The sequence below is a fragment of the Moschus berezovskii genome, chromosome 14 (genome assembly GCF_049115385.1).
Source record: "Moschus berezovskii isolate FMDL1 chromosome 14, NW_MosBer_1.0, whole genome shotgun sequence".
Classification (NCBI taxonomy): Eukaryota; Metazoa; Chordata; class Mammalia; order Artiodactyla; family Moschidae; genus Moschus; species Moschus berezovskii.
In genome coordinates this window covers 78,964,869-78,978,033 of record NC_142473.1, presented here as the reverse complement: position 1 = coordinate 78,978,033, position 13,165 = coordinate 78,964,869, and the positions used below count along the sequence as shown (strand labels likewise).

At 53.2% G+C, this 13,165-nt stretch overlaps 1 protein-coding gene across 5 annotated transcripts in view; it reads right to left on the bottom strand.

The window, feature by feature from the left end:
• Positions 1-13,165, bottom strand: part of CD82 (CD82 molecule) — a 55,060-nt gene that overhangs the window by 40,856 nt on the left and 1,039 nt on the right. The window lies entirely within an intron of this gene.

The window sequence follows — 13,165 nt, the reverse complement described above, 5'->3', positions numbered from 1 at the left end:
AAAATGCTCTCGCACAATCAAGGGAAGTATGGTGATTATTATCACCGTGAGAAGGTTCCGGGCCACATGGAGTTGGGAGAAGGAGGGTATACAGACAGACAGAGAGACAGACAGAGTGGGAACGAAAGGGGCTTGCTGCTAGGGTCTGTGCCCACCATGAGCCCCAGGGACCAGGCATGGGGTTCCGAGAATTCTCAGCACAGGGACCCTCCTTCTGTCAGGTAGGTCTTCAGGCCTGGGCCAGCTCCCCGGGCTGCACAGGAAGAAAGGAGCCCTGAGGGCTGGCGACCCCACACACCAGGCCCAGAGCCAGGCACACAACAGCCTGGTGAGCCTCCGGGGGGCCAGAGGGAACAGGGACTGTTTGTGTCGCAGGAGGAAAGTGGACATGGAAATGAACTGTGACTGGCCGGACTCCAGGCTCCTGGGAGGGAGAACACAGCGCTGCAGGCCACCTGAATTCCCACCCCTACTCCTCCAGCTCTCCCAGGAGGCCCCGTGTGACCCTAGGAACACAGGTCATAGGCGTGCGCCCCTTCCACAGACCTGGAAACTGAGGCCCAGGAGGTCCCATGCCCAGGGCCACAATGTGGGGCTGGCAGAGCCTGTTGGGAGTTGATCTGTCTGTCTGCCCAATCATCCTGTTATCTGCCTAGAACACCCCCCAACCTGAGCAGATAGAGTTCAGGCCTGACACCAAGGCACAAGCAGACACCCAGCGGGCTGGGTGGTGAAGGAGGAATGAAACCCAGGCTGACCGCAGGGAAAGGGGAGTGGCCAGCATTTCCCGAGAGCCTCAAACCCACTGGACATCAGCAGTCGGTGTTTTATCCATTGCATCTCACGCCAGCCTCACAGTGACCGGTGAGGAAGATAGCGTTCTGATTTTTAGCGAGAAGCCGGTGGTCAGAGAAGAGATGTGACTTGCTCGTGGTGGCAAAGTATGAGAGAAGCAGCTCTGAGGCTGACCATAGGCGGCTCAGCTGTCCCCAGCCCACACAGACCCCCGGAGGCTCAGGCCCACAGCAGCCAGTCGCCGCCCTCATTGCCACCTTGGAGCATTAGCTAATCCTGTGAGCCAGCTCACCCACAGGACAGAACCTGGGACAGCTGAGCTGGCTTGGCCACAGGGAAGAAGGTGGTTGAAAGTGGGTCTGGAGGGAATGGGGAAGACCCAGATCAGGAGAGGAGGAGATGAAGGCAGAACCAGAGGGCGGGGAGCTGAGTCCTGAGATCTAGAAAATTCTGCATGGTGTATCTGGAGGCCAGGTACAGTCCTCAGGGGACCAGGGGAGGAGGACCTTGGCCAGACCACCCCCTGTCCACCAGGGACCTCACATGCCTGGGCCTGGGGAGGAACTGGTAACAGAGGCAGCCTGGACCACCCTAACTTCCTTCTCCATGGTTCCCAGCCCAGAGTGAGGATCTCTGGTCAGCCTTTCCTGGAGTTCTAGGCCCCTGGCACCCAAGAGCCAATAGTCCAACTAAGAGCCCTGGGACCCCCAATCCTGAGCTGAGAACAGAAGGAGCCCAGAGTTCTCCCTTCTTCCTTAGGAGGCAGCTGGGGTGCTGGACCAGGCTCAAAATGGGAAGCAAAGACAACATGGGTTCAAGTCCTGGCTCGAGGCCCTCCTTAGTCGTAGGACCCTGGGCATCTCACTTACGGCCTCTGTCATGATCTGTGAAATGGCCCCAGTAATCACCACCCCCTGCTTATTTCATAAGGGGCTGGGTGGCTTGCAGGAGCAAGCACATGAGAAAACGTCCACTGCTAAAAGCTATAAAGCATAAGGTATCATTATGAGAAATGAATTGGGTGCCCCAAGGCAGAGGGTGACTTACCGTGGTCACACAGCCAGGTGGCAACAGAGCATGATTTGAAGTACAGCTCCTGGTGGCCAGGCCAGAGTCCTCCCACTGCAAGACCCCGAGTCTGTGGGGAGTCCTGTCGCTTGGGCTGACCTTCTTTGCATGGGTGGTGGGCAGGGCACAGGCTGGGTCCCCGGGGAGCCCTGTCACTTGGGGTGACCTTTTTTGCATGGATGGTGGGTGGGGCACAGGTTGTGCCCCCACATCCCAGCTCCTGCCAGGACCTGCTACCACTCCAGACCAGGGGGCCCAACCTTGGGGTTTGGAAATGAAAGCCCAGCTCTGCCGCCTCCAACTGTGACCGTGGACAAGTCGTTCTAGCCTTGGGAGCTTCAGTTTCCTCATCTATAAACGGGTGTGTGTGTGTGTGTATGATGATAACCTCTCCTGGGGGGCAGGGGCTGGTGGGAGGGTGACCAGACATCACAGCTGCCAAGAGCCCAGGGCCAGGCCTGGCACACATCACATGGAGCTCTCTCCCCTCCCTCTGCTGTGCCTGCCAGACCGCGCCTGGTCGCAACCAGATGAACGTTTCCAGCCTCCCAGAAAAGCGGCCCAGAGCCATAACTGGGGACGTAGACTGACTAGAGGACACGAGGTCTCAGCAGGAGGTCCCATCACTGGATAGTCAGCAGGGGTACACTGTGAAGCAAGATGGAGTCGCCCAGGGCTGGCACGGGGCTCAGGGACTGCATCTCTGTTCCTGCATGACCCCTGCGCGGGGGGAGCCCAGAGACAGCATGTGCATTTTTTGTGGGGGTGGGTATTCAGGAGGAGCATGGAAAGGTGACAATATCAGGGGCCCTATATTAGAGCTCCTGGTGGCTTTCCTTGGATGTATCAGGTCGCCTGTCAGAGCCTCAGTTTTCCTTTCCATAAAGTGGGAATGGTGGTGATTATCTTCTCTTGCACACGGTTATATAATAGTGCATCCTGGAGAAGGGTGATGAGCTGGGGGCAGGGGCAAGCTGAGTTCAGATCTCACACCAGCCTTTGTTAAAGAAGCCAAGGTTCCTATGGGCAGCAACCCCAGGAGCAGAGCCTTCTCTGCCCTAACCCACTAATCCACTGTTCTCAGACTGGGATCCCACACCAAGAGCAGCAGCACGTCCCAGGAACATGTTAGCGACACACATTCCTGGGCTGCACCCCAGACAGCTGGAACCAGAGACTGTACGATCTGCGTTTTAAAAAACCCTCCAGGAGACTCTGATGTATGTCAGGGTTTGAGAACCATTGCAACACCCCGTGACCCGCCTCCTGTTCCAGAGAAACTTCCTCCCACAGACTCATCTCCCATTCCCTGGCTCCCAGCAGGCTGTTGGGAAGGAGTCACCATGGAGAGAGGTCATTAAATAGTAAAGATCCCATAATTAGTTAATGACACGCTAGGCTCCCCGACAGGAGGGTCAAAAGTCAGACTGCAGTCATAGAGGAAAAGCTCCTTCATATCTGTCTCTTTGTCTCTGACTGACAATTCCACATACATGGCCCAAGAGCCTGCCCACTTCCCTCCGTAAGCCTGCTCGGCACCAAGGGACAGATGGTGCCTCTCCCCTCAGGAGGTGGTGGTTTAGTCGTTAAGTTGTGTCTGACTCCTGCGACCCCATGGATTGAAGCCTGTCCATGGGATTTTCCAGGCAGGCATACTGGAGTAGGTTGCCATTTCCTTCTCCAGGGGATCTTCCCGACGCAGGGATCAAACCCGGGTCTCCTGCATTGCAGCAGATTCTTTATCAACTGAGCTACGAGGGAAGCCCCCCTCAGGAGACCTGGAGCTAAATGTGGTGGGGGGTGACATACACTCTGGTATGTATCACAGAGAGGGTTTTCCCTGAGAATCTGGTCCTCAGACCTTGAGTTTAAAAATCATCTGACAGGAAAGCCACTTTGAAAAATTCAGTCTGTGAAGATCACTCAAGTTGAGAAGAAAACAGCCATATGGACAAGGTGGTCACTATGGCAGTGTGGGCACGAATGAAAAATTCAAAACGGCCTAAATGTGCAACAGCAGGGGAACGTTTAACTGGGTCACGGCAGATCCACGCGGTGCGATGCTATGGAGCCGGGAAACACGCTGTGGAAGAATATTGAATAACATGGAAAAATCCTCCTTCTGCAGTGTTAATCTAAAAGCAACAGCACAGGAAGCGGTTCATATGTGAGATTCCAATCTTGTGTGTGTGTGTGTGTGCATGTGTAAACACCAAACCCTTCTCAGGACTTATCTCTGAGCAGTTATTTCCTCCTCTGCATCTGTTCTTCATCCTCAAACTTTTTCCACAAAACTATTTCTTCAGTAATTAGAAAGTGTGCTTTTTTTTTTTAAAGGGCCCATTAGTTCAGGCAGAGATGAAGGTTTTTTTTTTTAAAAAAAAAAAAAAACATTGACAGAAATGGATTGGGATTGACATACCTACCAGGCTCTTCGTCCATGGGATTCTCCAGGCAAGAATACTGGAGTGGGTTGCCATTTCCTTCTCCATGACATACACACACTACTATATATAAAGTAGATACCTAATAAGAACCTACTGTACAGCACAGGGACTCTACTCAATACTCTGTAATGACCTATATGGGAAATGAATCTAAAAAGAATGGGTATTTGTATATATACAACTGATTCACTTTGCTGTACATCAGAAATCAACATTGTAAATCAACAATACTCCAATAAAAATTAGTAAAAATAAGCAACAACAAAAAAGTTGATAGACATGTCTCTTTCCCACATCAGAATCACTGACCTGAGGGCAGAGGGGGAGGGTGCTGTAAGGGAGGCTCGGTTACCACCCCACACACACACACTCAGGGAGTACTCATACTCTGCATGGTCCCCAAGTGGTCCCCACGACCATGATCAGGACCAACAAATGGAAGGGAGGATAGGTTCGTTCAAATTCTACACGATATTTTTTAAGAGTCCGATCCATCCAGAGATGAAAGGCAGTGAGCTCTCCAAGCCCTGAGGTGTGCGAGCAAAGGCTGAATGTTGTCCAAGGGATCAGACGGGGCAGATAGGTTGACTCAGGGGACTATAATGCTGCTCACAAGACAGCATTATATGATCTTGAGACTTTAGTCACAAGCTCCCAGCTTTGCCCTTGCTCTTGGCCAAAAGCACACGTAGGTGGAGGCTGGGCTCAGACCGTCTCATGGAGGACTGAGCCCACAGAGGCCCAAGGCCCTCCTGACCCCAGGTTTCCAAATAGCCCAGAAAAGTCCTTCGCTCCAGATCAGGGACCTCAGTCTTTGGGGAAGAAGGACTCTGTTATTTCCCCAAAGGGGTGGCAGGAGCAGCCTTCATTCATCACTATCACCCTCATCATCCTATGGCTTGGATAGAGGGTGTGCTCTGTGCTGGGCCCACCACTGTTTCACCCAGAACTTTGATCTCATTTAATCCTCACCGAAAGTCGTGAGGGAAGGGATCAGAGGGGCATCGGAGAGCCTCGGACACAGCCTCCTATGGCTGTGAGTGCAGGGAGGCCAGGGGTCAGGCCACGGACAGTGGCCGACAGTGACCCAGGGCCTGGCTACCCACTCACTTGCGGCGAGATCTCAGACAAAGCAGTCATATCCACCCCCGCTGAGTTTCTATCTCCTTTATACATAAGGACGTCTCACCATGTCCCATTGCAACAGCATTCTCATATTCCATCTCCTAAGACAGTGAGTGGGAGAGTGATTTTCCAGCCTCAGTAGCAGAATTACTCATTGCTAACATTACTGTAAAAGACGCTTACTCCTTGGAAGGAAAGTTATGACCAACCTAGATAGGATATTAAAAAGCAGAGACATTGCTGCTGCTGCTGCTGCTAATTCACTTCAGTCGTGTCCCAAAGGTCCGTCTAGTCAAGGCTATGGTTTTTCCCGTGGTCATGTATGGATGTGAGAGTTGGACTGTGAAGAAAGCTGATCGCCCAAGAATTGATGCTTTTGAACTGTGGTGTTGGAGAAGACTCTTGAGAGTCCCTTGGACTGCAAGGAGATCCAACCAGTCCACTCTAAAGGAGATCAGTCCTGGGTGTTCACTGGAAGGATTGATGCTAAAGCTGAAACTCCAATACTTTGGCCACCTCATGCGACTAGTTGACTCACTGGAAAAGACTGATGCTGGGAAAGGTTGGGGGAGGGAGGAGAAGGGGACGACAGAGAATGAGATGGCTGGATGGCATCACCGACTCTGTGGACATGAATTTGAGTGAACTCTGGGAGTTGGTGATGGACAGGGAGGCCTGGCATGCTGTGGTTCATGGGGTCGCAAAGAGTCGGACACGACTGAGCTACTGAACTGAACTGAACTGAGCTGAACATTATTGTCCGAACTGAACATTATTGTCAGCAACGTCAAATGAACATTAATCAGTGTTTGCCTACCGGGTATCATTAGGAGCGCCCTGTAGGTATGAGGCGGAACACATATTCTTCTCTCCACCTGTTTCCCTGAACACCCGTGCTGGCCGAACACCTGGGGCCTGGCTCCACCCACTTCTTCCCTTCTTGCCAGGACCCCCAGCAGCGGCTTGTCTGATTGGTTCATCTGGGAGACGTAGGCGGTACGCTCAGTGGGGGTCTCCCCTTCTCCGTGAACCAGGCTGTCTGCTGGGAGCATTCCATCTGGGCTACTTCCCTGCACACTACCGGCTCTTGCGGAGAGGCTGGCTCCTGTTCAGAGCCGCCTGTGACCAGACGCGTAGCTCTGCCAGTTCCAGGGAAGAGTTAGCCAGCCCTCCAGGAACCAGATCTAAAGCCACGTTTTCCTGCCTTCCTTTGCAGCTCCATCTTTGTCAACTGTGCTTTTCACTTGGTTCCAAATTCAGAAGGAGAGGGCTTCCCTCTAAACTTAAAGTGTGAAGCTCCTGTAACCTTCACAGCATCCCTCTAAATTGTTTGTTATTATTATCACCCCTATTTGACAAGTGAGGAAAGTCAGCCCTCTGGAGTGAAAAACTTTTGAAATGCTTTCTCAACACCAGGCAGCACTCGGGGCGTGTCCACCACGATGCAGGCTAGAGTGGGCTCCCATACATGTCTGACTCTTGGCTTCCTCCACAGACACTCCCTCAGTCTTTAGAGGCTTGACAAATTGACATTCATTTCAAGCCAACACCCCACCCCCTTTTGAAATAAATATGATTTATTAACAACAACAAAACCCTCAATGTGATCCCAAGTTCACATAATGCATTTTTGTTTAAATATGTATAGTACGCTTTTTGATAGCTGTATTGTGTAAGTGTGTTCTTTCTTTCTTGAGCATAAAAATAATGAGGGTTTATTGCAGAAGATTCAGAAAATGGGGAAAAGTTAAAAAATAAAAGCCTGTAATTTGATCTAGATAATCCCATTATTATGTTGTATACAAAGGTATTCATCTGCTTTTTAGCCTTGTTGAATGTGGTCATGGCGGGGGGCACCCTGCCCTTCTCTTTCTGCAGTGTCTCTATGACACTGTGGGGACCTGACCACCTCCAGTGACTTTTTTGGGGCAGGAGAACAGGGTGGACACCCACAAGCCCTTTCCCTAAATAAAACCCTGCAGCTCCCCACTTTGATACCGCATGGGCTTCTCTTACAAAAGCCAAGTGCAGCCAAATGTGTGATAATAAGAGTTCTGCAGCCAGAGAAGGGCTATCTCTTGCCCAAGGTCATATGGCAAGTAAAGGATGAGCTGGGATCAGAACCCAGGTCTCCAGATTCCCAGACTCAAGCCATTCACCAAAGACTGCCCCCAAAGACTTAAGTCCTGCTCCCTATGGGCATACCAGGTGGCACAGTGGTAAAGGATCCACTTGCCTAGGCAGGAGACGTAAGAGATGCGGGTTCAATCCCTGGGTCAGGAAGATTCCCCAGAGTAGGACACGGCAACTCACTCCAGTATTCTTGCCTGGAAAATTCCATGGACAGAGAAGCCTAGTGGGCTACAGCGACTGTGCGCAAGCACATTAATAATGGGAACATTACCCAAAACAACCGACACATATTAATATAAAGCACTCACTGTGTGCCAGGTACATATCACACAGGCTTCATAAACATTGACTCGTATCATTCTCAAACAACCCTGTGAAAGAAATACTATAACTGTCCACATTTTAGATGCTGAAACGGACGGGCAGAGAGGTCAAGACCCTCAGGGTGTGACTAAGGTCACACCCAGCAGGTAAATAGCAGAAGCAGAAATGATAGTCCGATTCCAGAGTCCACGACGTTGCCTATGGTTCCTTCTCCATTGTCCTGGGCCAAGGCCATTTGGACCTCCAGCAGGCTTCTGGAGCATTTACTGCCTGAGAAGCAAGAGAACTGGCCTAGGGGACCAGCCCCCTGGACCAGCTCATGCTGCCACTTCACAGCAGAGTCAGGAACCAAACCCAGGCTTCCTAACCCCCCGTTTCCAGCACTGCATCCACTTTCCTGTACGGGTCCTATAAGCCCAGGTCTGGAATCCTCAGCAACTCCCATGCTGGATCACCCCTCAACACAGCAGGGAAAGTCAGGGATGGGGCCCAGAGAAAGGCAAAGAAAGAAGCCAGGAAAGAAGCCAGAGGGGAGAGCGGACAGACCTCCCAGAGCTCCCCACCGGGTGGTCTCCGGGGACAATGTTGGGGGGAGTGGGGGTCTGGGAGAGCATCTTCACATCCCCCAGCCCTCAGCCAGGGCCTCATGGGACAGGGGCACCTGGCACAAATAACTGCTGACTTGAAGATGGCTTTTCTGGCTGAGTCAGGGTTCACTAAAGGCCAGAGATGCCCCCACCAGGCTGGGGCTAGAGGAAGTTGAGCTCTTCCCCTCTCAGGAGGGGAAAGGCCGGGCCTCACACGGGAAGCCGAAGCCCGGGCTGAAGCAAGCCAGCTACCCTGTTCCCACCTCCCTGGACCCCAGTTCCAGATCCAGGGTGGGCAGTCCTGAAGGGCAAGGCAGGGGCGTGAGACCCTGCCCCCGTCCCGGCCCCACCCTTGCCCAGGAGTCACTGAGGATCTGGCTCAAACTGAGTCCCACTGGGCCACCCTGAGGAGAATCACTCACTCGTTCAACCTCCCTTTCCCGAGTGCCCGCTGTGGGCCAGGCTTTGTGCCTGCAGTCGGGACACAGAGATGGACGGGGCCGTCCCTGACTGGGAGGGTTCCCAGGGACACTCTGTGTGCCGCCAGACAGCAGCGGGGAGGCAAGGGCTCGGTGCAGACAAGCACAGAGGGAAGAAGGGAAGGGAAAGGAAGGGTTTCGAAGGAAGTCTGCACTGATGTTGAGACCCCCTTCCCCTCAGGAAGCTTAAGAGTCCCGTTGGGGAAACCCAGCGGCCCCCAGGAAGGACACCACGCAGGCAGAAATGACTGGTGTCTTGGGGCACGCGCGCACGAACACTGGAGAGGCACAGAGGGCCTGCACGGAAGGCTGGGGCTCTGGGGAATGTTTCCAGGGGCCTGAGGAGCAGCCTGGTACAGCCTGGAAAGACTGGCCAGATGTAGAAAATAAGGCCAGTGGCAGCTCTTGTTGAAGGAGGGTTCGCCATGTGCAGGCAGAAAATTGCTACGCGCTTCACGTGCAGTTTTTTTGTTTTATCCTCATGCCACCCTATGAAGTAGTAAGCATTATTATCCCCAATGTACAGATTCAAAAACTGAGGCTCAGAAAGGGTCACCTATCTAGGGATGGGCAGGGCCAAAACTTCAGACACCATGCTGGTCTATATTTCTAATCCGTGGACAGGCAGAAAGAAGCAAGGGTGCTTCAGGTCAGAGGTAGGCAAGGCTGGGAAGTGGGATCGATTACCGTGTGTTTGAGAGGCGTTGCCCAGTTTCACTCCGTACGGACCCTGTGTTTTGTGTGTGTGTGTGTGCACGCACACTCACATGTACCCTACTTTACAAGTGTCCGGTGTTACAGAACTTCCTGAGAGCCAAGTAAAGAATAAGTCATTAGCAGAGCAGGGAAGGATAGTCCAGAGAGGAGAAGGAACTTCTGAAAAGTCACACAGAGGAAGCAGGACGAAGTCTAACACGCAGACTGCAGGCCTCTTCCCTCCCCTCAACTGCCTCTCCGGGTCAGCTCAGAGTGAATCTGCTGCTCACAGGAAACCCACGGTGTCGGGGGAACCCCGGGGATGAGTCAGGAACCAGGCGGCCCTCAGACACCAAGTGGGCCCGTCACAGAGGCCCTGGGCCTGCGGTGCGCCTCCTCTCGGGCAGCGTCAGGGGGTAAGGCGAAGAGGGAAGCCAGCGTAGCAGGACACTCAGCCCATGTTTACCTCCGGGCTTCCCTCCTGGCTCCTCTGACCCAGGCTTACGGGAGGGGAAGCCAGTGGGCAGGACAATTCCTGCTGAGATTAAACCGGTGCCCCCCACCCCTGGCCCTGGCCTGTCCTAGAGAGGGGCCGAGGCTCTTCCCTCCTGCCTGCCTCTCACACAGCCAACTCCTGACCGTTTGATGCTCTCGGTGAAATTGTAACCGCCTCCTGAGGTCCCCGTGGGGTGGAGGAAGTGGATTTAAAGGTTTGGAGCGAGGGGTCAAGGCCAAGCCGAAACCACGGGGTGCCAGCGGGCCCCACATGCTACCACTCAAAAGGAATGCTTGGGGCTTGGGGCTACCGCCCTCTCCAGGAGGGGCTCTCTGGGTCTCAGAGGGGGACAGGGGCTGTGTCCAGAGGGTTGGGGGGTGAGAAGGTAGGGAGGAGCTTCCAGGCAGTGGTTCAAAATCCTGAGGCCTCAAGAGAGAGGGGACTGCCCCACACCACCGAAACTTCAGAGGAGCCCTGGAGGAACCAAAAAAACCCCCCACCATGTGAGAAAGGTGTGCTCCCACTGGCTAACCTTTCACCCTGGCCCTCCCTGGGCTGGAAGAGGAGCGGAGGGACTGCAGGCACTTCTTTCCAGCCACCCAGCTCTCCAGCCGCCGCCCCCTGACAACTGGCTCACGTCCCCTCCACTCGCCCAGACGCCTGTCCTGCACGGGCAAACACAGAGCCTTCTTGGGCGACTCCCTCTCTATCACTCTGGAGCATTCATCACCCTACCCAGCGTCCGTGCCCACCCAACCCAGCCACCTTCCTGTCTGCCATGCTCTTCGGTCTAGGCTGGGTGGGGGATAGAGAGAAACGCAGGGCACATTAGACACTCTGGGGCACTCACTCTTCCCTCCCCCCCGACAGTGCCCCCCCACTCCAGCCCCAGACCTCCCCAAAGCCCCTGTGGCCTCTCCTTCCCCATCACTACTGCCATCGGCTCATTCTCCCTTGACCGCTGGGCCCTGAACCCCAGCCCATTTGGCAGACTGTCCATCCTAAAGTGCCACCCTGACGAGGTCACTCCCCTGCTCGAACACCTTCAGCAGCCCTCAGGGTCTATAAAGCAAATCCAAACATCTCGTCTTGGCATTCAAAGTCCTCCACAAGCTGATGCAACCTACCATTCCCCCTTCCCATTCCTGCCGAGTCTCAACTCTTCAGCCAGACTGATCAATCAAGCAGTTTCTTCAGAATTCCCTGACCTCTCTTCCCTTTTCCATCAAATCTGAACCCTGGGCTTGGTAGTCATAAAAGGAGGCACAGTGGTACTGAAGCTGTGCTTATAGTACCGCTGTATAGCATGTGGGCTACCTTCAAACAAGTTGAAAAAAATGTCCCCTGAACACAATGACCCCCTTACCTTCCTCTAGGCATCCATGTCTACCCAAAACACTGCCTTAGCTGTGGATGCTGAAACCTTCAAAATGCTTAAGGCCCACCCAAGACTCCACCTGCTCCAGAAACTTTCCTGAAGATCCCTTGACTCTTTGTCTCAGAGTCCCCTTGTCCAAGTTCCTTACCAGATTGTAAGCAACTAAGGATGGGGTCAGTGTGTCATCATCCGTCATTCATCACATGGGGTGGAGGGGTGGTGGGAGGACTTTCCACTAGATGTTTACTAAGCACGGTTGGAAAGGAACATCTCTTCCCTGCCCCCCACACAGGCAACACCTACTGACCCCTCTCCCTCCCCACCATACCAAACTCTTAATCTTATGCCACTCAAAAGTTTAGAGAGGGAGTCTGGAGCCCCAAGTTGATCTAAGCCCAAGCAGGACTTGGGATCGCAGGCAGACAGTCCTGTTCAAGTCTCGGCAACTCCAGGAAGCCCCTTCACCCCGTGCCCTGGTTTCCCCAGTGTGTCACCTCTCTTGGGCACCACTCCTCCCGAACCTACACATGCCCATCCCCTCCACATATTAATAGTACAGCCCTCAATCGTACTCTGTCCCGTGGTGGTTTAAGTCGTGTCCACCTCTTGTGACATCTTGAATTGTGGCCTGTAAGGCTGCTGCAACACTGTAGTGGGTTGCCATTTCCTTCTCCAGGAGTGCTTTCCAGCTGGTTCCAAAGTATAAGGCTCATCTTGCCAGGAGATGCGAGGAGTCAGTCACCTTCAGTGCCCAACCCTGATCAAACAGATAAAAGGGGCACACAGTGCCCCTCACCTCCACCCTGAGCCCAGCAGGCAATGGAAGAGCTGGATTCTGGCCACCAGAGCAGTTCCATATCCATGACATCTGGATATGAGAATCTGGCCTTGAGCTCTGGGTGTGAGTTATCTTCTCCAGCAGAGGCATGGTGGGGATAGGGACCCCACTGGGAGCAGAACCCAAAGGCTAGTTCATTTCTACATCATATCACCTAGCTCCATCTGATATATAACAGATGTTAAGTAAACATTTGGGGGGTTATTTAACCACATACCTAACGACTGCAAGAGTATTACCCAAAACTCAGCTAGTCTTTGGTCTAGATGACACCTCCCCCCAACCCCAAAATGGACAAAGTGTTGCTGGTGGCAGGTGGCGAGTTTTGGCTCTCACAAGGTCAGGAGGAGCTTCAGCCAGACCTCCAAAAACAGTCTCATTCCCAGGCAGGAAGCCAGTCTATCACCTGCCCATCCACATCAGAGCAGCTGTCATACAGGGAGGGCTCACTGGGTCCCTGGCGCCTTGCTAAGCACTGTATACACATTATTGTATTAAGTCCTCCCTACCAGGTGGCTCAGTGGCAAAGAATCTGCCTGCTAATGCAGGAGTTGCAAGTTCAATTCCTCAGTCGTCGGGAAGATCCCCCGGAGAAGGAAATGGCAACCCATTCCAGTATTCTTGCCTGGGAAATTCCATGGACGGAGGAATCTGGCGGGCTACAGTCCACAGGGTCACAAAAGAGAGAGACACAGCCTAGCGGCTAAACAACCACCATCACCACTACGATTGATTACCATCACTATGCCCACTTCACAAATGAGGAAACTGAGGCATGAAAAGTGACTGGAACCCAAAT